Genomic DNA, 24,718 nt, shown 5'->3' with positions numbered 1-24,718 from the left:
GTGACATGGGGAGCTTCCAGAAGGGAAGGGGGAACTTGCGATCCCACCCTGGAGAAGACCCCAGCCCCCTGCCCAGGCAGGGTGGTGGGGGAGGGCAGGGATGCCTGCCTGCTTGGGGCGCGCGGGACCCCAAGGGCTGCCAGAGCAGGAAAAGCAGCCACAAGCCTTGGCAGCTGTAGCAACACCAACGCAGCAGCAGCAGCAAGGCGAATAAACGAACGTGCTGGCAGGATTTGTTAAAAAATGAATTTCCTCAAAATGTTTGTGTGTGTCGGGCCAGCCTCTCTACTGATTTTAAAATCCTATTAAGCCCTGCACTTATAATTCATCGCTATTTTCTACCTCACCTTCACTGACAGTAGAGACCGTTCATGTGCACTTAAAGATCTTCCTGTAAAATGCATGTTAAACATTTAATTCTTGAATTACACATTAAAGCCAAAGGAGTAAGAAAGAGGCACCCTTTGCATTTAGAGATGGGGGTCAGAATTGTTGCTAGACCCAGAGATAACTGAAAACATCACAAGATTTATGACAAAAGATACAATTTTTAATACCAACCAGAACCAGAATTGACCAAATTTCACTGGATTTTCCCATCTACAGTGACAGTCAAGCATGTGGATTGGAGAAATGCAGCTAGTGAACGATCCTTTCTTCCCCTCCGAGCCCCTCCAGCACACGGTGCAGCCTATGTGTGATACTGATATGTTAATGCCTCGTATGTGCCTCTGGTCATGAACAGAGCCTCGAGCACGGCAGGCAGGAGAACATCTGAACCAGGCTGACATCGGACCAGACCACAATATTTGAGTTTTATGAGTGTGAGCAGAACAGACAATCCTCTCTACCCTTGCTTTAATAGTTTCCTTAAAGTCTGGGAAACTACAGAGAAAGTAAACAGCAAGGTAATTAAAACATGTATTGCTTACTTCATCATTATGGGGGGCTGGGAGTTTTTTGCACAAAATATTTTTTCTTTAGGAAATGGCTGTGCTTTGAAAAGAAAAAGGTCTGTTGCAAATAGTCCTTTTTCACAAATTGCTAATTTCCAAAGCCTATTTAAGAAATTCTCAAAATGCCCAATTTCAACATTTTGGATATAAAAATTCATGTTTGGTTCAAATAATCATTTAGAACTTCAAACTGATTCTGGTAAAAACCGTAACTGAGAGTTAGAATCTAAATGCAAAGTCTACTAATATTGACATACAATGTTTTAATTTACTCAAACCAACATTTTATGTCTTATTTAATAGATGGTTGGAATGAACATGTGTAACAGTTTGATTTTTCATCTTGATTCAAGCTAAAAACTTTCGTTCAAATGTCGACTTTCCCAAGAAAAAAATACGATGTCCTCATTGGCTCTATTCCTCATGAACCTTAATTTAACAAGTGTATGATACACTGATTTCTGTTAGCAGATCACAGTGAGAATATACTGTGATAGAAATGAACTCCATCTTCCATTTGGAATTATCTTAAGCAGCTCTGTTAATATAATAGGCTTGTGGGCATATATTATACAATGACACGAGGCCTAACCTTTCCCTTTCAAGCAGTTTCTCATTTCCTGACTTCAACAAACATAAGAGAATATCACATGGCAAAAGAATGCTGTGAAAAGTATATTGAATCATCTGGCAGTATTTAAACCATGAGATGACATTTTATTTTGCTTATTCTACATGGAAATTCCTAACATCAGCTCTTGCTCAAATACATCAGTCCAGGCTCTGCTGTTTCTTTTCAAACATTCTTTATTCCCCTTTTCTTGTTCTTGTTATATCTTTTTTATCTCTCAGCTGCAATGAGGATTTTTGTGGATGTCTAAAAGGAGATAAACACCCAAAGTCTCAGCTTTTAGTTTTTCCTTAAGAAAAAATCTGAATATTGAACTATCTAACAGGACTTTTTGTTCTCTCTCTCTCTCTTTTTTTTTTTTCCCTAGACAACTTCAGAGTTACAGCTAATCAATCGTGTGTTAATAACAAGAGCTCCATGGGTCTCTTAATACTTCAGGGATGCTCTAAAGGAGCTTTCAATAGATAAATGTCAAAGTAATGACAGTATATATGTTTAAATCTGATTTCTGGAAAAGTGGCCACTATGCTGCGGAGGCTCCATCTAAAAACACAGTGCTTCTTAGGCCAGACTACTTGTACACCTAAAGATGACCGTTCTCTTAAGAGCTTTCTTGGAGAAGGTCCAGAGCTCTCAACACCTTGAAGGGCTGAGCCTCAAACACAGACTTATTTCCCAGAAGAGGCAGCACTTAGTAAAGCTATAAAAGAAACAATTCAGGAAAAAAATATGGGACATTATGAAAAGAAAAGAAAATTAACAAAGCACAATAATACATCAGTTGCCTCTAGAGACAGGTAAACAATGCATTACAGCCAGCAAGTAGCAACTGATTGCTGGCATTTGAACCAAAGGGAAAAGGCTTTGCTGTTAGCAGGGAGGGTCTTATCACACCACTCATGTTTTCATGGATTTGAAACCCAGAAAGGACTATTAGGTCTTCTAGTTTTACTTCCTTCATAGCACAGGCTATAAAAATTCATGCTCCTCCTTCCATTCAGTAATGACTTGTGTGTTGGCAAGAGCAGCGCGCTCCGCTGGGACACCTCCAGCCTTACTCTGAAAACTTCAACAGGAGAAGAAGTTGGTCTCAGACCTTGCAGTCTTGTTACAGTCCATCCATTCCAGCAAAGGTTTACTAGCCCACATGCACTCCAACACCAACATTACGTTATCCAGTGACATATAATTATACACGACAGCTCGTGATTCATTGCTTGCTTCAAGTGTTCCCAAATGTATCTTGGTTACGTGCCACCGCTGACGACGACAGCAGCTCCCAGCTGGACAGGACACTCCAGCAATGTTCTTCTTCAATCTACTGAACATACTGCAATTTGGGAAGACCCAGCCTGGCTGAAAATTAGTTTGTAGCAGCTGCAGCACCTTCGTCCATCGCTTCTGCCTAGAGAAAGGTAGAGACATTTGAATGACACAAAAACCTTCTGTTTATCTCAAAAAGCTTGATTTCAAATTCTCCATAGTCACAAGGGAAATTACTTTCTACTTCAGCTGACTCCATGGAAGACACCTTAGGGGGAGGCTTACTCAAGGAAAGGGGGAATATGAGATTACAGCATTAGATATGGTATTAGATAGGCCAGAGCAGCATGACCTTACTATGTTCTTTAGAGTAGTTCCCAGCAAATTTTGGGGATTCCTCCAGTGCAGATGAAAAAATACCCTTTTTTGAGTATAAGAATTATAACAGTTAATTTCCACCAAAACAGAAAAAATTAGCTCAGAGTAGAGGACATAACCATATCTATCCTACAAGAGCGCTTCACTGTAATCATGTATGCAAGCTTTCTGGAAGGAACTTACTTCCTTCTTTTTTTTTGTTAATAGTAATTCCTAAACTTATAAAAGACTTGAAAAGACTCTCTGTTTCTTTCTAGGCTATATAAAATAGAAGCCTCAAAACGCATTTGTTCATCAGCTTATGAATAGCCCCTATATAAGGTGCATAACCGTGTCCAATATTTGTTGTAGAGGGCTTCTATTCCTTCTTTTTTAATAATACGGGAATCGATCAAATCGCACCTGTGAATGTGTACTTTTCATCTTGGAGATGTAGAGCTCCTTGCAACTGGAGAGGAAAGATTGTTTGGCGAAACCATAGAGGGAAATAATTTTCAAAACCACCTCCTTAGACTACAATACAATGTGTGCCTGTTCCACACAAAACCCTGCATGTTACAGGTACACACACGTCACCCTCCGGTCTGAGATTATGTTCCATCCATCCCATGTTTTTGCAATCGTGCAAATTCAGAGCTTGTCTTTAATAAATGTTGATGAGATCTGCGCACACACAAGATGGAGTTGTAAATGGCAACTGGAAACAATGGCAGCAGCAAAACAAATCCAGGCCCTGGGGGAATTTTCCTGATAGCTGAACAAGAGGTTTCATTGTTCCTGTGCGCCTCATATCAGAATAAAGTCTAGGAAAAAGTCATTTAGCTCTTGGAAAGCAAGGGCAGCCTCTCCAAAGAGCAAAAGGAAGGCAATATGGGGGGAAAAAAAGAAATTAACTTGATTAATTCAAGGCACAGTTAGACATTTTGCTGACAAACAAGAACTGATCCGTCTCAAAGCCCAGTCTTCTCTAATGCTCAGCTTTTATCGAGTTCCACGGGCGCTCTGCACATTGCAGCAGTTACATTGCCTGTTTCAGTAGTACAAAGAAAGTTGGAGGCTTAGGTAACGCTGCCTGACTTCCAGTCATCCTAGTAACAGCCCAACAACAACCATGCAGTGCCTGCGAAACGTCCAGGAGATGCCAGACAAATCATCTCCAAGGTTTTTCCAAAACAAAAGAGAATCTTTAAAGACATTTTATTATCCATAAACAGTTCTGAGACAGATAGCAATTTAAGGAAGACAAGCAACTTCAGAAAGAGTGGAAATTCTGAATTCGTGCCCAAAATTAAAATAACTTTTTAATAGCCTTGCCCTTAAAGAGGAATTAATGAATACTCTTTCACATCTTCACATAAAGCTAAATTCTGGCAGATGTGAGATAGATTACTACGTACAACATAAACAATATTTGGTCTTTTATCTTTGCAGCGGGGAGTGTACATCTCTGTACTTGAACAAAAGACCACTTCTAGCTCCGCAGAGGATGCAAACAACCCCAGTCGCCAGCCGCGCTCCGGGAGCCCACAGGAATACCTGGGCATAGTTTCTACCAAACCCTGAAAGCCAAGCCAAGGAGCAGGCTTGGGGGGAGGACATGACAGTGAGCCTGGGGCAGGATTTGGCTTGAACACCAGGATTCATCAGCGGTGTTTGCTTTTGTGCAGGCTGAGGACTGCCAGCCCCTGCCCAGCTGAGCTCCTCAAGCTGTAGCTAGGAGACTGCCTCCAACACACTAAAAATACATCCCGTGCGCTGGTTGGTGACAGCTTGTTTGCAAGCAAGAAGGGAGACCTTGGATGCCGTTGGACTCTGGCTTCAGCAGAGCAGGGAAACAGAGCCCAAGCACCCAGCACAGGCGCACACGGCTGCACTTGAGCATCCCGCCTTGGCCAGGGCTGCTGAGGCTGGTCCCACTCCTGCCTCATGTGCCACCACCCTCAAACGGGTGCTGCTGACCCAAATTCCCACCAGCTAATCGGTGGCACTCTGCCCTGCTGAGAGACCGTGTCTCCTGCTGACCTCCAGCCAAGCAGGGCAGAGGAGATGGCGCAGAGCAGGCCCCACGCATCCACTCTTCAGGGGAGGAAAGTGGGGCAGGACCTCAGGGGTCTTCCTTGTGGGCAAAGCACATCTGGTGCCAACCAGCGTTTCACCAGAGCACCAGCTTTGGCCCTCATGAGACTAGTCCCCAGCTCTTTTTTCTGTACTCCAGGTCACCTGGGTTGAGCATCCAGAGACCAGAAGGGACATCATGCCTGGCTTCACCATTGCTAACAGGCTGCAGGCGATGTGGGGCCTCTGTGCCCCCATCAGCAGCATTGAAACAGTGCCCTGGGGTGCACTGAGGCAGCCACAGGTCCCATTTCCAGCCAAATATATAGATGGTTGAAGCTGATTTTTTTGCCTCTGAACTAACTTCAGCAATGCGATACAGTGCTGGGAGCTGGACTGTGTGAGGTCAGGAGTGGAAGGATGGGTTCATTTGGGTCATCAGTCAGTAAGATGTGCCTTGCTCACACTGCAAACACAACTCTGGGGTGAAAAGCATGCTAAAATGTGTGCCAGAAGAGAGAGGTCATTTATTACCAATTATTCGCCGCTAGTGCTGCCCTGCATATTGTGCCAAGCTAAAGGTAAGACCTAGAGTAAACAATTACGAGGTTCTGCAGAGAGATTTCAGTGTCTCCAATTTCTGCAGATATCTGTGGCTATTCCTAAATTCCCATGCACATTCCGAGAACACACATTTGCAACACAGGAATATTTGTTTTTGGGGAACTGTGCTTTCATAGAACGGCAGGAGCCCTGGGCAGAGGAGCTGCGAGGAGCTGTATGTGCCATAACCACAAAGGTACCTTTGATGAACTGGATCTCTTGCGTTTGCACATTTATGATTAAACTTAGTTAGAAAAAGAATGTAATTTTCTTTAACTAGAAAAATCTATACCTCCTGTGTAACATTAGTATCCATGGAGATACAGCACAAAAAGCTATTCTAGTGTTGGTTTATGACATCTCTGTTCAAAACAGCAGAGAAGCACAAGCACTAATACCAGTTGAGTTGCTTTGGAATGAATGGATTAATGTTCCACACCGCTCTGTGCACATGGATGCATACAGCCACAAAGTCACCTTCCCCTCTGCCTCCCTCTGTCCAAGGGACTTTCTTCTATGCTTAATTCTCATTTGTATTAGTATCAATAATTCTTAATATATCACCTTACAGTAATCAATTGAAGTTTAACATCAATCTGTTTCAGCATTTCCGCTATTGTTACACCCTGGAATGAGCCTGGCAGCATTTGGGTGGGATCTGGGTTTGCAGGAGCTCGAAAACAGGTTTGCAAAGAGGGAGTAGGTAATGGAACACCAGGTAATTATTTAGAAGATCATAGATTGCATACATTTATTTGAGACACGGCACTGAAGTAAGGGAGGGGCCTACTTAGTGTTGTCTTTCCCTTTGTATTTCCTCTAATACCCTGATCCCTTCAAGCTGTTAGTCATAAGAAGAGCTTTATTAAAGTTACTGAAGATATTATAATGGAAAAATAAATAGAGTGACCTGATAGAGTTGGAGCTGGCAGAAGTTGGAAAAGCCTGCCTGTTGTTTTCCCTTTGAAATCTTGGCAGGCATGCAGAGTGCTCAAACCTGCTCCCGCAGTCTCGCTGTCGTTCCCCGTCCCGTAGTGGCCACCTTTATGATAAACTAGGTACAGGCCAGAGATTTTTATGAGTTGCACAGAATGCGTTGCACAACCTGGAGACAAAACATATAAAGAATACATTAGCTCTTGCAGACAGCTTTGCAGACAGCGGCTCCCCCAGACAGCCACAGGACTGTTTACAGTAAATGCTATCGCCTGTTAATCAGGTCTCCATCTGAATCAAGACTGGAGGCTGCATCCTGAGGTCCCTCGACAGTGCAGAACCTTCTGCCTACACCAGCTTTGCGGCTGGCTTCTCGCTAACCTGTCGATAACCAGGTGGTTTAATATTGGTTTCCGGTGCACTGAAGGGCTCTATCTACCCCAGACAAAGCAGCGTTTGAAAACACCTTCACTTTTCTCAAAGACTGGGCATGCCTTTGATCCTTCATCGTCTCAAATCGTCCTTGAAAGGGTAATTGAAAATGTTTCTTGGATTCCTTGTCTTTGGGGGTAACTGAGAAGGAGGCTAAAATGCACATTTGAGTTGTATCTATAAATCTAACTAGTTGGCATTTTCAGCCAGATCTACCAGGGTGACAGTAATAGCTGCTTCTACCCTCTCTGTCAGCGTTGAACGCAGTAGTCCTGCTTGTGTGGTCAGGTCGACCAAGTTCAGCACCCATTATAGAAACTGGTTGTCAGCTCCTTGTTTGTACAGCTGCTCAAGGTTTGTTCTCCAGCGTTTTGGGGGTCGGGTGCTTTTTGCTGATGAGCTGTGAGTGCTAGCACCCTGTCTTCGTTGGGGAGTGTGGAAGGATACTAACTGCACACCGCTGCGGATACGCTTGCTGGATGGGCAGCAAGCAGCTGCCTGCTACACTGCCATCGCCATTGGTACAGGGATGCCAGAAAACTTCCAGACTTCTAGGTCTCTTGCACAAGTCTGGGGAACACAGACGGAAAACAGCAGCCTCTCCAAACATTCAAGTGCCATTTCTAGCAACGCCCTGCCATGTTCTTTTGTACAGTACATACTCATACCTGTGTACACATGAAAGTGTACTTTAATGCATAATGTTTAATAATATTCCTGGAATAAATATCACCAAGACACATTAATTTATGGAAAATACAGTTTTCCATATATTACTGTCTCCTCTACTTTCTCACTTTTAAGTTATGCATACATATATATATATATGTTTCTCACAGTCTTTTCTCTACTATTTAATTTGAGCCCTTCCCATGCTGATGTCGCTCCTGTTTTCTATTTCCCTTTCAGCACTGTTCTCTGGTAGCCAGCTGTAACACAATTCCTCCTCTTACCAAACCGTTTCAGAGCACTTTGTATTGTGGGTAGGTTTGGGTCTTGGTTTTGTGTTTGTTTTTTTTTTTAACGGGGTCACTAGGAAGCCTGAGGACTCTCTGAACTTCCTCGGCAAAGATTTTGAAAAATCTCTGAAGCTGGTTGAGGTGGGCTCGTCCCAAGCAGTAGAAGAACTCCCTTTCCCCTTACTCTGAGCTCAAAAACCAAACATGCATTGCAAAGGTAGTGACCCTTTCTGCAGCCGTACGCCCATAAGCAATTTCTGCTTAACAAAGCAAAGGCCAGCACTGATCCAGTGCAGCTTCTGAACAGACTGGGCAATGCATTCTCTGTGAGTGCGGGGTTTGAACACCCATGGTAAATCACACTAATGTCTCCCTTGCAAACACTGTCCTTGCAAAGTCAAACACAAAAACAGTTTTCCTTTGGCATACAACACATATTTTTTTTCAGTATAACTCCTGAAATACATTGTCATCCATGCCTCAGAGTAAGACTAGGGAGTCTTTGTAGGACAAACCATTTGAGAAGATAATTATTATAAATAAAGTGACTAGGATATCTTCTACACACTCAAAAAAACCCAACAAACCCAAACAAAACAAAAACCAACAAACCAAACAAAATTGAAAACAAACAATAAAAAAGCCCCAAACAAAAGATAAACTAAAAAAAAATGACCTCTTGGGGTGGGCAAGTGTCCAGATGATGCTCTTCTTTATCCATATTAGATAACACAATTATACAACAGCTGCAGCCATCTCACCAGACGTATTCAGGACAGCAAACAAATACCTTGCAGTGCTGGTCCCCATGGGGCCAACAACATCTCTTTTGGTGAGAGAGGCCCCACACCTATGACTTGGGGACGTGATGGAAGGAGGGATATACTACACACCACAACAGCCACAGTGAAGTGGTGTTGGCCATGACTGATTAGGAAAGGAACTGTGTCATTCCTTATCTTGAATAACTTCTCTTATCTCACGTATATTTCGTTTTAGCCCCGAAAGAAAACAGTGGAGGTTGGCAGATGGGCTGGGGCGCAGTTGGCTATCCTACTTCAAGCAGCTGCAATTTCTCATGGTCTAATTTTAACTGAATCACAGTATGCATTTGTAATTGAAACCAGTCATTTTACTTTTAGGATATCCTACCCTGTCAGGACTGAACATCTGCTTTAATGACCCTCAAAATGGTCTTTAAGTCTATGTAAAACCACCTTTTCCCGTGTTTGTACGTCCCTTTTTACCGTATCTTCCCAGAAAAAAACACTGGTTTCAAATCCAGAGTCTTGCTCAAAAATATCTCAAACAACACGTAGGTTTTTTATTCATATGGCTCTACTTATTGCCAAATATTTATATTCCAAATCCATACCATTTCAATAAAAGAATATGACATATATACAGGTTATCTCCAACATCTGTCATATGAAAAATGAATTGATGAACTCACCCCTATATTTTGTGCTTTCCTAATACACAAGCCAGGTTTCAGCCTTCGAACTAAGGAGACATGTGCCAAACATCATTTAAGTCTGTTCAGTGGTATATGTACAAAAAATGTACACACTTTTTCTTTTTTTTTTCCCCAGACTCTATTCATAATGTTATGTGATTGAGTTAGAAGCCCAGTTCATCGAAGCTCAGTTTCTCACCTCCTGCTTGTGAGGAGACTCCCTTCGGCTTTCGAGTTCTCAGCCTGGACCAAAGGTTGCAGATGACTCTGTTGATGTTTATAAAACACCAGTGTGTGTTTCGGGTGTTCTTGGCAGTAACTTGACCCAAATCATCACCAGCTTTTGCCTACATAAGATTTGCAAAATAAATGCTACATTTACTTTTTACAGCAAATTCTACATAATCCAGAAAAAAACCCTAAAATTCACAAGTTGAGACTTGAAAGTTTAGCTGGTTAGTGTGTACCTTCTCCTGTCAACGTGTCATTTAGGGCAAAGCAAGGACATTTGCACACTCGGTCCATGACAGCTTTTATCTTTACAATTAGTCTTATCATTTTGGAATTATAATTTATTTTTCAGATACTGAATTTGCAAAGAGGGCTAGAAAAGTGGCAAATGTATAAACAGACAACTACAAGGTAATTTGAACTTCCCTTCAAAATATTAATGTCAAATAATTAAAAATTTAATACTGTGATAAAGACATTTCACTCACAAATAATGTTGTGTGCTGTTGTACACTATATTTATGGACAGAAATGTTTTCAAATAAAGCTAACAGGATTTAAATTATGAACTAGTAGAAGCAGCAGGAAGTTTAAGAAAAGCAACACATGGAATCATATTTTCCATTTGCACTTTTAATGACAGATTTCATCAGACAGAGCCCTTGTGGTGACAGTGATGTTACACTGAGAAATTCTTATTAAAATTTAGAAAACTAGCAGTGCTTCAATCAAAACACTGCGGAAGTAACAAAATTTAAAAGAAGTTTTACTTTGTTCACCACAGCAAGAAAAGGTTAGGAAAGCCCCAAGGAAAATACATGTTTATTCATAAATCCAAATTATATGAACTGAAGCAATTAAGTGGTCGTTTAGAAGCACTAACTTCAAGCCAAAATGCTACAATGGTGTTGCACTGCAGATTCATTAGTTGGCACTAAGCTTCGATTACTCATGTTCAGGGACCAGCCTTCGTCAATTAAAAATGATGTATGTCCCTTTGTCTGAATTACTGCTTGTTTTAGGGACAATCCATCCATCCAGAGGGTAACTTATCCATCTCGCTTTTGACAATAATTTTTTTTTAAAGTTCTCTAATCTGGTTGGCCAACATCAGGCGGGAAGGTTCAACAATTAAATGTGTATTGATTAGTATAACCATGGCTACATTTGTTGCCGTGTTATGGATGGGGGTGGGAAAGCCTTCACATTGTTTATTTGGATATCTTTCACCCCCTGAGAGTGCTCTACCATCCTCTGCTACCTACTGATTGCTTGATAATTGAGATGGGCAAGCACCCACACGCTACAATTAATTCTGAGTTTTTCAGCAGACGCTGGAAAGTTGGGATTAAAATATCTATCCAAATGTTACGGTCTTTCCACATATTTATGTGAAGGGAAGGGAGGAGAGACCTGCAAGCCTGGGTGTCACGGAACAGGCGGTGACACAAAAACGAATGGAGCATGAAATTAAATTTTAGAACTTGTGCAGTGTTTTCTACCGCAGTGATAGCCAGGTAATGAAACTCACCAGGTTCAAGGTATCAAATGATTTCTATAACCCCACACACTTAATCCTGGAACTCAGCCAGATAACGATTAAACCTGCCAAAAGAAGATCCAGGAGAAGGTACTTAGATGTGACAAAGGAGTCAGGAGTTTGAAGACATTTCAAACCTTGAAATAGGCTGGAAACGTCTGGTCCCCAAGCAAAGGAGCTTCATTCTTTTCCCAAGAGACAAGAAAACTACCTGCTGATCAGGGAAAACATCTGCTTAACACCGTCACTGGTGGAGCCCGAACAGGGCTTTCAGAAAAGGAGAGGGTGCTCATTTCAAAAGTTCACGCAGTAATTTTGAAATTCTGGTTTGCATAAGTAAGACTGAATGAGGACGTCTTTTTTTCTTTCATTTTTAAAAAACTATTTCTACGAAGTTTACTCAGCTCTCATTTTTGTGCTCTGTTCGTTCTACAGACACCAAGGATGGTTGCATACCACAAGCAGGAAGTTTTTAGGGTTTAAGTAATCTCCTCGAGAAGGTTCAGTGAAGCTGGAACTTTTCTGCTTTACCCAGTTTCAGGTCAGGCAGGTAGCCTTTTGCATGAAAGCCTTCTACCTATGTGATCCAGTCACTAGACATCTTTCAGTGCGCACACAGCTTTCATTTGCTCTTGAACTTATAATTTATTTTATTTACTTTCTGCTAATGGTAACCAGAACCCGTTAATGCAACTTTATTAAATAAATTTTGAGAGGAATGTGACAAATGTAAAAGCAAGAAAATATAGCAGAGCTGAGCCAGGATAGTGCATGGGTTTCTTGAAATAGCCATCTTGTTCATATAAAAATTGCGGGCTTTGTTTGTTCATTTCATTTGGACCATCTTTTCCTCAAATTGCTGAAATGTTACTCCAGCAGATAATAAATCAGTGCATTTCTCTTGATTCTCCTGTCTGGTCAATCACATTCTTAGTCTGGTATTTATTCCTGCAACTATAGTGATTAAATCCATTCATTGCCCAGAATCACGAAAATGAAATTTCATCCTTGTTTGTCATTACTGAAAAATGCAGCAATTAGAAGTAGACTTTAAAAATAGCGACTTTTTCGCTTCCTGCAGTTTGCAAAGCGTATCCAGCAACTTTGGGGTGATGTAAAGTGATGCACAAATAACTTCTGAGCTGGGTTCTCTCATATGCCGTGTTTACTGTCACCACGGGATTAGGTTCCAAAAAAAAAAGCCCTGGTGAAATTTGTAGCATTTCAACAGCACATAGCATGCATGTCAGTGGAATGAAATGCCAGTGCATCCAGCAGTGATATGCCCCAGCTGAGAACGCCTTCCGTGACATGCATTTTACTTCTCTGAAAGCCATGGCAAATGTTATAAAATGCTGAAACTGTTTGGTCGCATGAAGCCACGCCATTCCTGTTCAGCGGTGGTTTTGACACAGGACACTATGAAAAAGCTAAACAAAGTGCAGAAAGTTTTTTACTGTATGCAAGTGGCTAACTACTACTTTTGTGTCTTTCCTGACTGACTTCACATCCCAAATATATTAGCTGTGCCCTGGATCTCTGAATACGTGTCATCCAGACATCGATCTGAAAAACTAAAATTTTACAAGGAAGGTCACAAAACCTCAAAATTCTCCCAACTGTCAGTTTGCATTTAGTCACGAGGTGGTTGAAAGAGGGGTTCAATGGCATCTATCTAAACAGCTCCTTGTTAATTCTAATCTGAGGAAGCGAACGAACCATCTGAATGGTGTAAGATGCGCTCACAAAATCTGTTCCCTTGATCAAGTGACACTTCTTTCACTTCTCTGGGTACGCATTCGTATGGGCACTTCTGGCAGCTCTTCCCCAACATGTGCTCAGAAGGGGCTGTCCAGAAACGAAACATGGACTTCAGAGCCCGCGTTCTTCTGAGGAGGAACCGTGACTCCCTCAGGGTTTGCAGCGCAGTGTCTTCGAGCAAGAGCCTCCGACTGAAAGGATCAGGCCCCTGTAATAAAATTTTTAAAAAGCAATAAAAGAAAATTTACAGCAGTGAGATGATTGAGGAGCTCCTGGGGAAAGGCGTAGCTCTGCGTGCCAGGAAGCGCGGGCCAGGTCTGCGTGGCACAGCACGGCGGGGCTTTGCAACGAGGATAAGCCAGGAGAAAGGAAGGGCGGTATCTCCCAGAGGTACTTTAAAATAAGATCCTCGGAGCTGCAGATTTGTTACGGGAAGAAGGAGGTTTTGATTGTATCCCATCCAAGTCTGCTCGTGGTTTAATCCCTCACTGTCAGGGCCCCGGCTCCAGCCATCCCTTCCTGGAGGAGGTGGTATTTCTCGCCGCTGCCGCGCAGCTCGCAGAACAAGGGATGGGATTCAGCCTCACGCTGTAAATCACATTCCCGGGCAGCTCCCTTCACGGGCGTGCCTTGGGAGATAACAGGCCTTCGTTAGCGGTGATTAGCAGGGGAAGGGCCAGGCATGGCCAGGAATGCCGAGCCAAGGGCAACTGCAGCGCTCATTCCAACCTCTGCTGACGGCTGAGAGACCCGCGCCGGGGGCAGAGAGAACCCCTCAGGTGTAAAGGAGGGGAGATTTCGGTTCTTGGCAATTGCAATAGCCTGTGTGCTCAGGGCAGGCTCTTTCTTCCACTCTGCTGCAAGTTTTGTGGCTGTTTTCCCGCTGCTTACTTAAAGGGAATGTTTCCCATCACGGTGTTGCTTCAGACAGGAATTCCCTCATTTTGCTTTATCTGTCTCCAAACCATACGGAGGTGGCAGGAAGGGTCACTCTGACGTTTTTCAACATAAGACTTCTTGTTTTGATGACCTGCTCGCATTCTTGGCGGATCCTTTGCTACCAGGACAATCATCCGTGCCTTGTACAGAACGCGTCCCCTCTGCGGGGACCAGCGGGCTTCACAAGCGCTTCCGAATTAAGCCTCCCGACACCCTGGCTAAACACTGTTATCCTACGTCTCCGGAGGAACTTTAAAACAGAAAGAGATTAAATAACTTCTTCAAGGTCACATAGCAAGCGTATGACAAAGCTGGGAAAAGAACATAAATTACTGCAACTCACCATCCTTTGTCTCCATTAGCTTCCGCCTTTTGTTGTTATTGCTATTAATAAACACAGACAGTATTACAGCAGGCACGGTTTTCAAAAAGGAGCAGAGACCATTGCTCCAAGCATTGCAAAAATACAGATGAAAGGATGGGTTTTGTCTTGAAGAGGTCGAAATCTGAAAATAAGCCTTTCAGTCCCTCACGTTGCTGGGACGATCCCGTCCAACCTTGAAATTTTCACCGGCCCCAGTCACTCAACATTTTACAAACACAGAAAAACCGCGCAGCCCTCCTAGGTAGGGGAGGCAGGGTGCCAGGAGCACGAGGGGCACTGGATTTCAGCTTACCTTTTTGGTCTTGTACTGAAAAGCACTCAGAGCAGACGGGAGTTTTGCTCATTTCCTGCGAGCGGAGCTGAGAGGGAAAGTCACCGACAGCACCCACTCACCCACGAGAAGCACGCACACACACGCACACACACGCACACACACGCGCGCACGCACACACACAGAGCAACCAGCCAAGCCAGTTACAGCGTGCGGTGCTGCCAGATTCAGGCCTGGCTGCCTCTACCGATCGGTCGCGGGTTTCTCCTTCGTTACGAAACAGCTTCCAGACTTCAGACGTGAGCGCAATGTGCTGACTCACTGCCAGGTATGTCGTGCACAGGACAATAATGTCCGGGAAGTGCAAGAATCTGGATTTGTTTTTAAACTTGTTTTTATTTAATGCTTCTTAAATGCAATAGCAGTAAGTTTCTGCTTTTTCAATTCCTCCTTTTTCCTGAGCCACAGACTAGGTGATCAGGCAATAAGTAACTCCAGGCACTGAATTTACAGGGAAATTGTTACACTTTTCAGGTGGTTAAAGTCATTAACTCATACCTTATTATAGCAGCTGAGGCGTGCAATAATCAGCCCCAAAAGTACTGCTCTTTAGGTCTTAATGCTCAATTAATTCTCTGGAATCCACATCAAGAAACAAAGGAATGAAACCACAATAAGAAGAACTAGGGGAAGAGTTATTGTGTTTCCTTTATTCTTTAATTTCAGTCTCGGTTTATCAGAATTATAAATACTTCAACAAAACCCCCTTGCAGGTCAAGCCTTGCTGCCAGTCTAAATTGTTCTTCAATTTCCGTTAACTCAAACAGGATTAATTGCAGAAGGCAGCCATGCGAGGCAGACCAAAAGTCCATTTACCCCAGCATGGGTCTCCAAAAGTGCCCAGCAGTGGATCCCCAGGGAACAGTATATGCACAGGGCAAGCAGAAAGTGGTGTTTTCTCGAGATATCCCCAATATTCAGCTTCTCTGTGAATCAGAGAGGTATTTTTCGATCTAATATCCCTCAATGGATCTTTATTCCATGAATCTGTCAAATCCCTTTTGACCAGGTCTATAATGTTATTGTCCACAGCATTCTGTGACATGAAGACCTACGAATTACCCTTGCAGGATACCGAAAGGCAAGTCCTTTGGCCCTGTCCCTGGAAGTGTTCAAGGCCAGGCTGGATGGGGCTTTGAGCAGCCTGGTCTAGTGGGAGGTGTCCCTGCCCATGGCAGGGCGTTGGAACTAGATGATCTTTAAGGTCCCTTCCAACCCAAACCATTCTATGATTCTATGATCCTGTGATTCTATGATTCTGGACTTGGCAGCTGCCAGTTTTCTTTGATGTCATGACATCCTCATGACGTTCCCATCAGCTCTGTATTCCTGGGGCATAGCTGAGAAAAACTATGCAGTGGTCATCCAGCCTCCCAAGATCAGTGGTGTTCCTTTTGGAAAGGTAACGAAACCAGTTTTCAATGTAAGAATATCATAAACGCTTCTTTGAAAAAAAAAAAAAAGAATAAAAACAAAGGAAAAAATGCACTCATGCATTTTGCAGGGGCCTACAGAAGAGGTTTTAGGTCTGAAATGCTTCACAGAAAGTCTTTTACCAGCAAGCTACACTTCAAAGCAGTGCAGGCGTGCAAGTTTCTGGACAGGGCTCAGCCTCCTTTACTAGAGCAGCTGCAGAGGAATGTTATCAATGCAAACTCGGGAAACAAATATGCATCTCTACATTCATGATCCAAGTGCGGTACTCCGGAATTTCTCTACTGCTTACAAGGCCAGAGAGCATCTTGCTGATTCTCTACTCTGATCACACGGTTATGAATCTTAAAAAAGTACTTCTGTCACCAAGCCCACATTTTCTTTTAGAGATAAAAAACACTCATGCTAATTGGGAATTTAAGAACACTCTCTCAGGTGCCAAAAATCCAGAGTTGAGAGAGACAGAGACAATGTTCTGCTTTGTTTTAAAAACATAATAATAACTTAGAAGGAAAATGTAATAAAGTCAGTCACAAAATTATTAAAACAAATGGAAAAGCAAGAAAGTTGACTGCATCAAATATCATGGTACGGTGGGAAGTGAATAAGGCAGGAAACAAGACACAAGATAAAATCTATAGCAAAAAAAAAAGATTAAGGACAAAACAAAATTTAAGTGTAACTAAAATAAAAGACATCCTAGCAATTGTTTTAGTACAAGAGGGCAGAAGTACTTAATAAATATTTCTGGCCTTGTGGTTGGGAAAAGACAGATTTATATATATGATAAAATATTTTGCATACCAATTATAACCATTTCTAAAGAGGATACTAAGCAGCAGATTCCAAGTAAAGATTTCATATCAACAAAATCAGATAATTCCCATGTATGAATTTTAAAAGAGCCAGACAAAAATCTCTTGAACATTCATCTTAATTTCTAGTAAGTTTTGGAACACCCAGTAACTGCAGAGGATTAAAAGAAAGCTAACTTTGTGACAATACATGAAAAGGGTAAGCAGACATCCTGAGCAATCACACTCCCAGCAGCCTGCTATCAAAGGCAGTGGAACAGCTACTGTTAGTTTCTATTAATAACAAAATTTAAAAGGTAATAAAAGAAATGTGAATCAATATGCATTTATGTAAAATACATTTTCCCATGCTAACTTGGTATAATTTGCATAGGGTAACAGGTTTGGGGCATTCTTTATACATTTATACACTGCTTAATATCTAAGCTGGAGGCAGAGGCAGCAAGAGGACGTCTACCCTGAGGGAAGATGGTGGGCACAGGGGGAAGACACTGGGGGAGCGGGGACCAGGTGCAGCATGGAGAGGGACAAGTGGCTCCTCAAACCCTGTCCTGGCAGAATCAGAGGGATGTGGAAGTTTTGCACCTACAAAGGCCATGTAAAAGTAATCAATTAAGCAGAAGGCCGCTATCGGAGTATCGGAGTTTGAGGCAGAAGAATCATAGAATGGTTTGAGTTGGAAAGGACCTTAAAGATCATCCACTTCCACCCCCCCTGCCATGGGCAGGGACACCTCCCACTAGACCAGGCTGCTCAAAGCCCCATCCAGCCTGGCCTTGGACACTTCCAGGAACGGGGCATCCACAACCTCCCTGGGCAACCTGTCCCAGTGCCCCAGCACCCTCACAGTAAAGAAAGGTCCATCTGGCAGAGTACCAGGTCCTAGTGTGCCTGTCCCAGGCTGGGCGCGCTCTGAAATACAGCTTTGTGAAGGGTACTGAGGGAAGCCAATATGAAGACTATAATTGCAGATAGGGTAGCAGTCGCTCTAAGGTTTATTTATTGCTCCTGTTTTTATGGATTCTGTATGTGCTTCGGGTGATGAACATATGACAATGTTTGATCAGGGTTACGCTCTTTTACTAATTTAGTTCAGCACATATTGTTTTACAGCTGATTTTTGCACGTGGTTAACAAATACTGCATAAACCTATAAACTCTCCTTTTGACCATCTGTGGGAACATGCCACCTTTTTTGTATCCCACAGTGAACGGAGAGGAAGACTAATGAGATCCAGTCCAACCAGTTTCTGAAAAATTAATTTAGCAGTTACATTCCCAAATAAATGTTGATTAGTACCTATTTCATGCACTGTCTATGTCCGTGAAATGTGCATAAACTCTGTTTATGTTGCACAATTGAAAACTTGCTTTTAGTTTTCTACACACTACCGGAAGACCAGTTTTAGCAACTTAATGGCTTAATATGTTCTAAAACATTCCTTGGCTTTATTTATTCAATCCTTTGTTCATTGTTAGTTTTCTAACAAAACACAGTCTTTCAAGTCCGGTTTTAGAATAAACCAAATGTCTTTAAAATATGAAAAGCCTTTAAGATTTGCAGTGAGGTAGACTATGGATACACCTTCACTGTTTCCCTTTTGTCAGAAAGATTCATAATCTTCATGAAATGATAGCATACAAGAGAAGGAAAATTAAACTCCAGCTGGCTGGTGCTTGTTATAAACAGGTCCAATTTCAGGAAATACTCAAATTATCTAGATGGCATTTAGCAAGGCAAATGTTTCTCTTCCTTTAGTTCCTGTATGTTTTTACATCCCTATTATAGAGTAACCAGGATTTTCACCTGTTTAAGACGTGGAGAAGGGACATAAGTGCAGAGTCACCCAGCAGCACGTGTCAGGTACTCAGACTGGAGGTTTCAGACACAAGGCGACGCAGCCTCAGCCATTGGTATCAGCAGAGGAAGTATTACCCAAAGAAAATGCAAGTTAATGCATCTATCAGCTGCTTCTGACACTCAGTTCCTCCCTCCATTTCCTGCTTGCTCCCACTCCAGTGACCTCCAAATCCCCCGGTTTCCTATCTCGCTGACTTCTTTTTCAGCATCCTCATCACCGTTATCTTTAAACGGCTTGTTGCTGTCCCTCCTGCCTTATTTTCTCTATGTTCTTTCTAAGAGACCATTTCTCAGTGAGAGCCTAATAATCATTATGTAGAGTGGGAGGCCGCAAAGGGTGAACAACTGTAAGATATTAATAATAAAAAAAATCATTAAAAACCATACATGTTGGACCTATTCCTGCAAATCCCCAAAGGTGAGAATATCTTTACAACAACTTAGAATGAACTTTGTGGGAACAGCATTTTAGCAAGGACCCAAGAAGTAAGCTGTGTTTAAAAACGCAGATGGCTGAACTCATTTCTTCAATTCTTTTAGTAGCTAAAACAGCCACTGAAAAAAAATCAGATTTTGGCAGCCTTTATAAAGTCAGATCTTATTCCATGGATATTTTGGAGTAAAAATGGAAATGGTTAAAATGTTAAAAAAATATTTTATCATTATATTTTAAAATTTGGCCTTTTCAAAGGCAGAAATGACTTAGAAATTAAATATCCAGTGAGATTTCCAGCCATTCTAAACGAAAGCTTAAGCTGGACACTGCTCAGCTGCAAAAAAAAATATGTCCAATATATGCCTGGCACTAACTATAAACACGGTCTGTGTGGCTGAAACACAAAAGAATTCTGAAGAATTAAAAAGGACACAATTTGAAATAGTTTCCTCTACTGCCATAGCAACTGGCACCTAAAACTAATACAAATGGAAGTGATCAGCCGAAGTGTTTAGTCCTTTTTTTCTGAGGAGTCGCTCTCAGAGTTTCCCCCATTGCAATAACTTGATTGGGGTGGGTTGTTTCCCATCTTTGTGCTTCTTTTCTAAAGCAGCAGCACAGGGAGACGCTGCCCCAAATGGAGCTTACAAAGCTCAGAAATGTCCAGCAGGAGTATGAAACGGTGGTTGCTTTGCGGTATTCTGGTACTGACATCGCAAGATAGAAATACTGTTTTATTTACCTAGATACATTTTGAGACCATTTAACAGAGAAGTTTATCCCAAGCTCTGGGTAGTTCTTTATGAACTCCCAAAAATACAAATGCATCTTGTACAATCCACTTCCATTCATCGTCAGTGCCCATGTAGGGAAACCAGTCTGTCCCCAAAACTGGGTTAGAAGTGCCACATCCTCCTGCTGCCCCTTTTTTTCCCCCCATCAAAGCCCAGGGAAAAGCTTCGCAGTGTGTCCGGGTTACAAATGTGGCTCCAGGGCAAAGCACAGCCCAGACGTGATGGACCGAGTGGGAGAGCTTCCCTTCAGCAGCCCCTCTGCTGGGGCATCCAGACAAATGTTGTGGCTGGGAAGTATAAGAAGAAAAGCTGTCTCCTAGGCGTATGAAAAGGTGACTCAAACTTTTCTTGACCTTTCCTATAAATGGAAAGATAAAACCATTCAGGGCTGAAACTGCAGCTAGAGCAATGTGGTTGGTATGTGTTCTTTCAGTCTTGTAGTAAGTATGCAATCAAACTGGTGCACCATTTTTTATCTTTTTTCCCACGTATTTTTTTTTTTGTTGCAGTTAAATGGCATAAACTTACTCTGAATTTTAGCAGACATCACCATGGGAAAGTAAGACATGCCACCCTGGCACTGACGGGCCACCCTGCTAATCTGGGATCTGGTCTCTGAAGGGGGCAGGTCGCAAGAAACCGAAGGAGAAACATATAAGAACATTTTCTGTTTCACCAAGACCTATTTTCTCTGAAAGACTAGCATTTTAAGTCTCGTTATTAAATTCTTCCTGTCTCATTTCCATCCTTTTAGCATCTGAGCGCTAACGGTGTGATGCAGCTGTGTCCACAAATTTGTTCCCCTCTCGTGAAAAAGCGTGGCCTCTCCTCGGCTTTAAACTTCTCGCTGCCTCCTCGTGAAATGTCCTAATTGCCTTGCCTGGTGCAGGCAGTATTTCATACCCGGCAGCCACATTCCCTGTCGTCTCCTTTCTGAGCTATATATAGAACAAATCATTTTGCAGCGCTAAGGGCAGCACAGCTGCACCAGCCGCAGAGTCCGAGGCGGCTGCTGTGCTACTGCAGCATCTCTTCAAGAAGAGGTGTCTCTTTAAAGTTTCCTCAAGATCCATTTTCTCAACAGGAGCCTGTCTTCCGTGCGCATACATCAGCCAGAAAACAGCTAAGCAGGCCAGCAGAAAGCAGGAATTCAGAAGGGAGGAAAAGGCAACCCTCTATGGCATGTGGACCTGGGGCCAAGCCTCCAAAACAGCCATTTCCAGGCTCCGAGGGCACTGACAGTGATTCTGTGTTCGCACATAATACTCCAGCACAAAGTATCTGCTCATATTAAGAAAGGCATGTGATAAATGAGTATATTCCAAAATAAAAAGTTTTGCTAAGAATCCACTGCTCAGCACTCTAAATTCTACCAGTGTAATTTTAACCCGTTTGGATGCTGGACCACATAACGTGGGATGGGAGGCGCAGGGATCACTCGTTATCAGTGGTTGAAAATCGGGAGTGTGTGAATTGCTTAAGGAATTTTTACAAGTTTTTTACCTTGTGTTTAATTAGAACTCCAAAACTGTACCTCTGTGATCGATGGCATTGGTAACTTGATTTAAATCTGTGCCATGAAGACATATAATCTGGGGTTTGTTGGTTGTTGTTTTGTTTTTTTTAATTCAATCAGATAAACATTAAGTAGAGTTTTACATAACTTTCGCTTCAATTTCGGAAAACGTTAAGAGAAAAAGTGGGTTTGTTCTTGTCCCCTGGCTGACTCTGTCAATTGTTCTTCATTTTAAAAGTAAGAGAATTTCCAAAAATAAAGTATTTCTCAAGCCAGTGACAATAGCAAGGAAGTGAAACAAGTTCAGCTAGCTGGCACCCGCTGCCAGCTGTTTGCTATGCATGCCGGCTGGTCACATTAACATCGAGTAGCAACTATCAAATGGATAAATCCAGGATTTTGAACTCCAGCTAAAACATCCTCCCAAAGCCCAACTGTGTGAATTTGAACAGACATAAAATGGCAGGAAGAAGTATATATATTCACTTTTGCTTCCTTGGTTATTTTAACCTGTGATCTGTCCCTATGCGTGTGCTATAACGAGTCCAGCACATTATGTGGTCCAGCATCCAAACAGGTTAAAATTACACTGGTAGAATTTAGAGAGGCAACCAGTGAATTCTCAGCAATATTTTCAGTCAGGTTTGCATAGAAAGGAGGAGAATCTCCATAAAATGTTTGTACATCCTTTGTTCATCTCAGAAAAATATTTTTGTAGATGGCTTCAGGAAGAACCGTCTTCACAAATCCACTAGCTCCTTTTTCTGAGAAATTGCTATGGCTGAAGGGAGTCAGCGTCAGTCGTGTGAACTACTACCAGCATTAAGCAAGTTTCCAGATTTTTCATAGTTTGGTCCACTCTTTATGCCCAGCTTGCCTCATGGGCTGAGATCTTCTGGATGCTACTCACAGTCACAAAGTTCTTGTAGAAATTGTAGAAATTGTATCTCATCACTATGAGAAGAGCCTGAGGAACCACTATGCTAAGAATGCACTAAATATAACTCTTGGTTCTTGTGGCTGTAATTTAGTGGCTGGAAACAACGAAGAGGAGCCGTAAGCACGTAACCAGCCAGCTCTCCACAAGCTATTGTCAAATACTCTGGAAACCACAGCCTGGCAACCCCGTCACCCCTGCTAAACCCCAAATTCACAGCTTTCCCAACAAGCCTTATTCCAGAGCACAGCAAGGAGCCATGAGCAATTTTACTCTTAAATATGGATTCAAGCGCATGCAGTGAAGTCACAGCAGGTAGAGGTTTGCCAGGAGTGCTCCATGTACTTTGTAGGGTCTCAGGCAATTGTCCGGGGCAGGGCAAGGCAGGCGAGTTGACTGGAGGCCTCTTCCTAACCGAGTCTCGGACCTTTCCTGCGGTGATGGTGCCCTCAAGCCGGCAACATGATCGTATGAAGTACGAACTTTAAAAGCATTTCCCTTCGCCAAGATGTCAGGGAAGATACCTGCAGGGAGCAAGGTGAAGGAAGCTTTAAACTATCATCCAACATCCTTAAATTTGGGTCTTCCTGTTCATCAGCTGAAGACCTCAAGCAAAAGCTTGGGATCTTCCTAGCAAAAGAACCAAAAAATTGTAGAGAGATGGGTGTTGGTCTCTTCTCCCAAGTAAGAAGAAATAGGACAAGAGGAAATGGCCTCAAGTTGCCCAAGGGAAGGTTTAGACTGGATATTAGAAAAAAATTTTACACTGAAAGGGTTATTAAGCATTGGAACAGGCTGCCCAGGGAAGTCGTTGAGGCACCATCCCTGGAGGTATTGAAAAGATGGGTAGACATAGTGCTTAGAGAGATAGTTTAGATTAGTGAAGGGTTTTGTCAGAGTTAGGTTGATGGTTGGACTTGATGATCTGAAAGGTCCCTTCCAACCCAGGCAATTCTATGATTCTATGATTTTATGATTCTATGAAAAACTGCTGGTGTGTGCCAACCCAGCATGTGTCAGCAGTCCAGGTTGACAGGCACGCATGCTGACCAGCAGGAAGGAATAACGATACCTCAATTGAAAGTAGGCGATCCAATGTCCCTAAGCTGAAAGCTGCAGGCAGATAGGATAGTCCAGGGGACCAATTCCTCGTGCTTACCCTCTTTCCAGGCGCACACTTTCAGCAAAAAGAAGAGACTGACAAAAGAGCTAGAGGGACCTTCAGTCCAACATGATAAGGTCACCTGTATGTCCCCAGCTGTAGGAAGATGTGCTGGGCAGCCTCCAGGCACTGTTCCTCCCTGGCTTCCGCAGCAGGTCATCCTGTAGCTCCCCATGCTCCCTGCACACTGGTGTTTCGTCTGAAAGGACCCCAGTTCTGGTGAGGCGCGGTGTGCAGTCCCATCTCCTTCCAGCATGGAGCCAGGACACAGAGGGGGACTCTCCGGGAGCGGGTCCGTGAGGCACGTCACAAAGAAGCCATAGTATAGACACAGCCTGCGGGAGCTGCACAACTGATGTCAATAAGAGAAAGATCAGACCCTAGTGCCTAAAATTACTTGCTTTAAGTTAATGTTAAACATATTGCCAAAGCATCTTACACAATTTCAATTATGCACTGAAAGAATCTGCATTGTGGAGTTCAAATTTAATTACATTGTCATTTACTCCGAGGAATGCCTGCGGTTTAAACACTGTTTACATTTATTATCTTTTGGTTTACATTTTTTCCCAGATTAATAGATCATAAGATACCACCGCATCAAGATTTCGCATTAAGGCAAGATACTATTTTAACATTATGTGGTAACTCTTTAAAAACCAAACAATTGTCAACCTCGTCCCGCTGAAATAACTCTTTGTTCCAAATTCATGTCCCTGGAAGTGCTGGAATGTCCTCATGGCGAGGTGGCCTGCCAAATCGCTGAGCAAGGGCCGGGGTCAGTTTCCCTGCTGGTGTAACACTAATGACTCCGTGGAGCCATGCCAATGGGGATTTTGGCCCTCTATATAACGCCCCCCAGGATGTTTAGTGTTCGATTATACGGAACGTGCACATGCTGTGGACA

At 42.8% G+C, this 24,718-nt stretch overlaps 1 long non-coding RNA gene across 1 annotated transcript; it reads right to left on the bottom strand.

Annotated features, from left to right (window-relative positions):
* Positions 1-375: 375 nt before the first annotated feature.
* On the bottom strand, positions 376-15,089 carry LOC141734321 (uncharacterized). The gene is made up of 5 exons (XR_012584501.1): positions 14,818-15,089; positions 11,432-11,505; positions 9,869-10,016; positions 6,797-6,991; positions 376-2,992 (listed from the first exon to the last, which is right to left on the bottom strand). It is a non-coding gene; the product is annotated as an uncharacterized LOC141734321 (long non-coding RNA).
* Positions 15,090-24,718: the final 9,629 nt, after the last annotated feature.

Source organism: Larus michahellis, chromosome 1 (assembly GCF_964199755.1).
Source record: "Larus michahellis chromosome 1, bLarMic1.1, whole genome shotgun sequence".
In the NCBI taxonomy this organism is placed as follows: Eukaryota; Metazoa; Chordata; class Aves; order Charadriiformes; family Laridae; genus Larus; species Larus michahellis.
The sequence above is the reverse complement of the archived record's forward strand: the minus strand, read 5'-3'. Positions and strand labels throughout refer to the sequence as shown.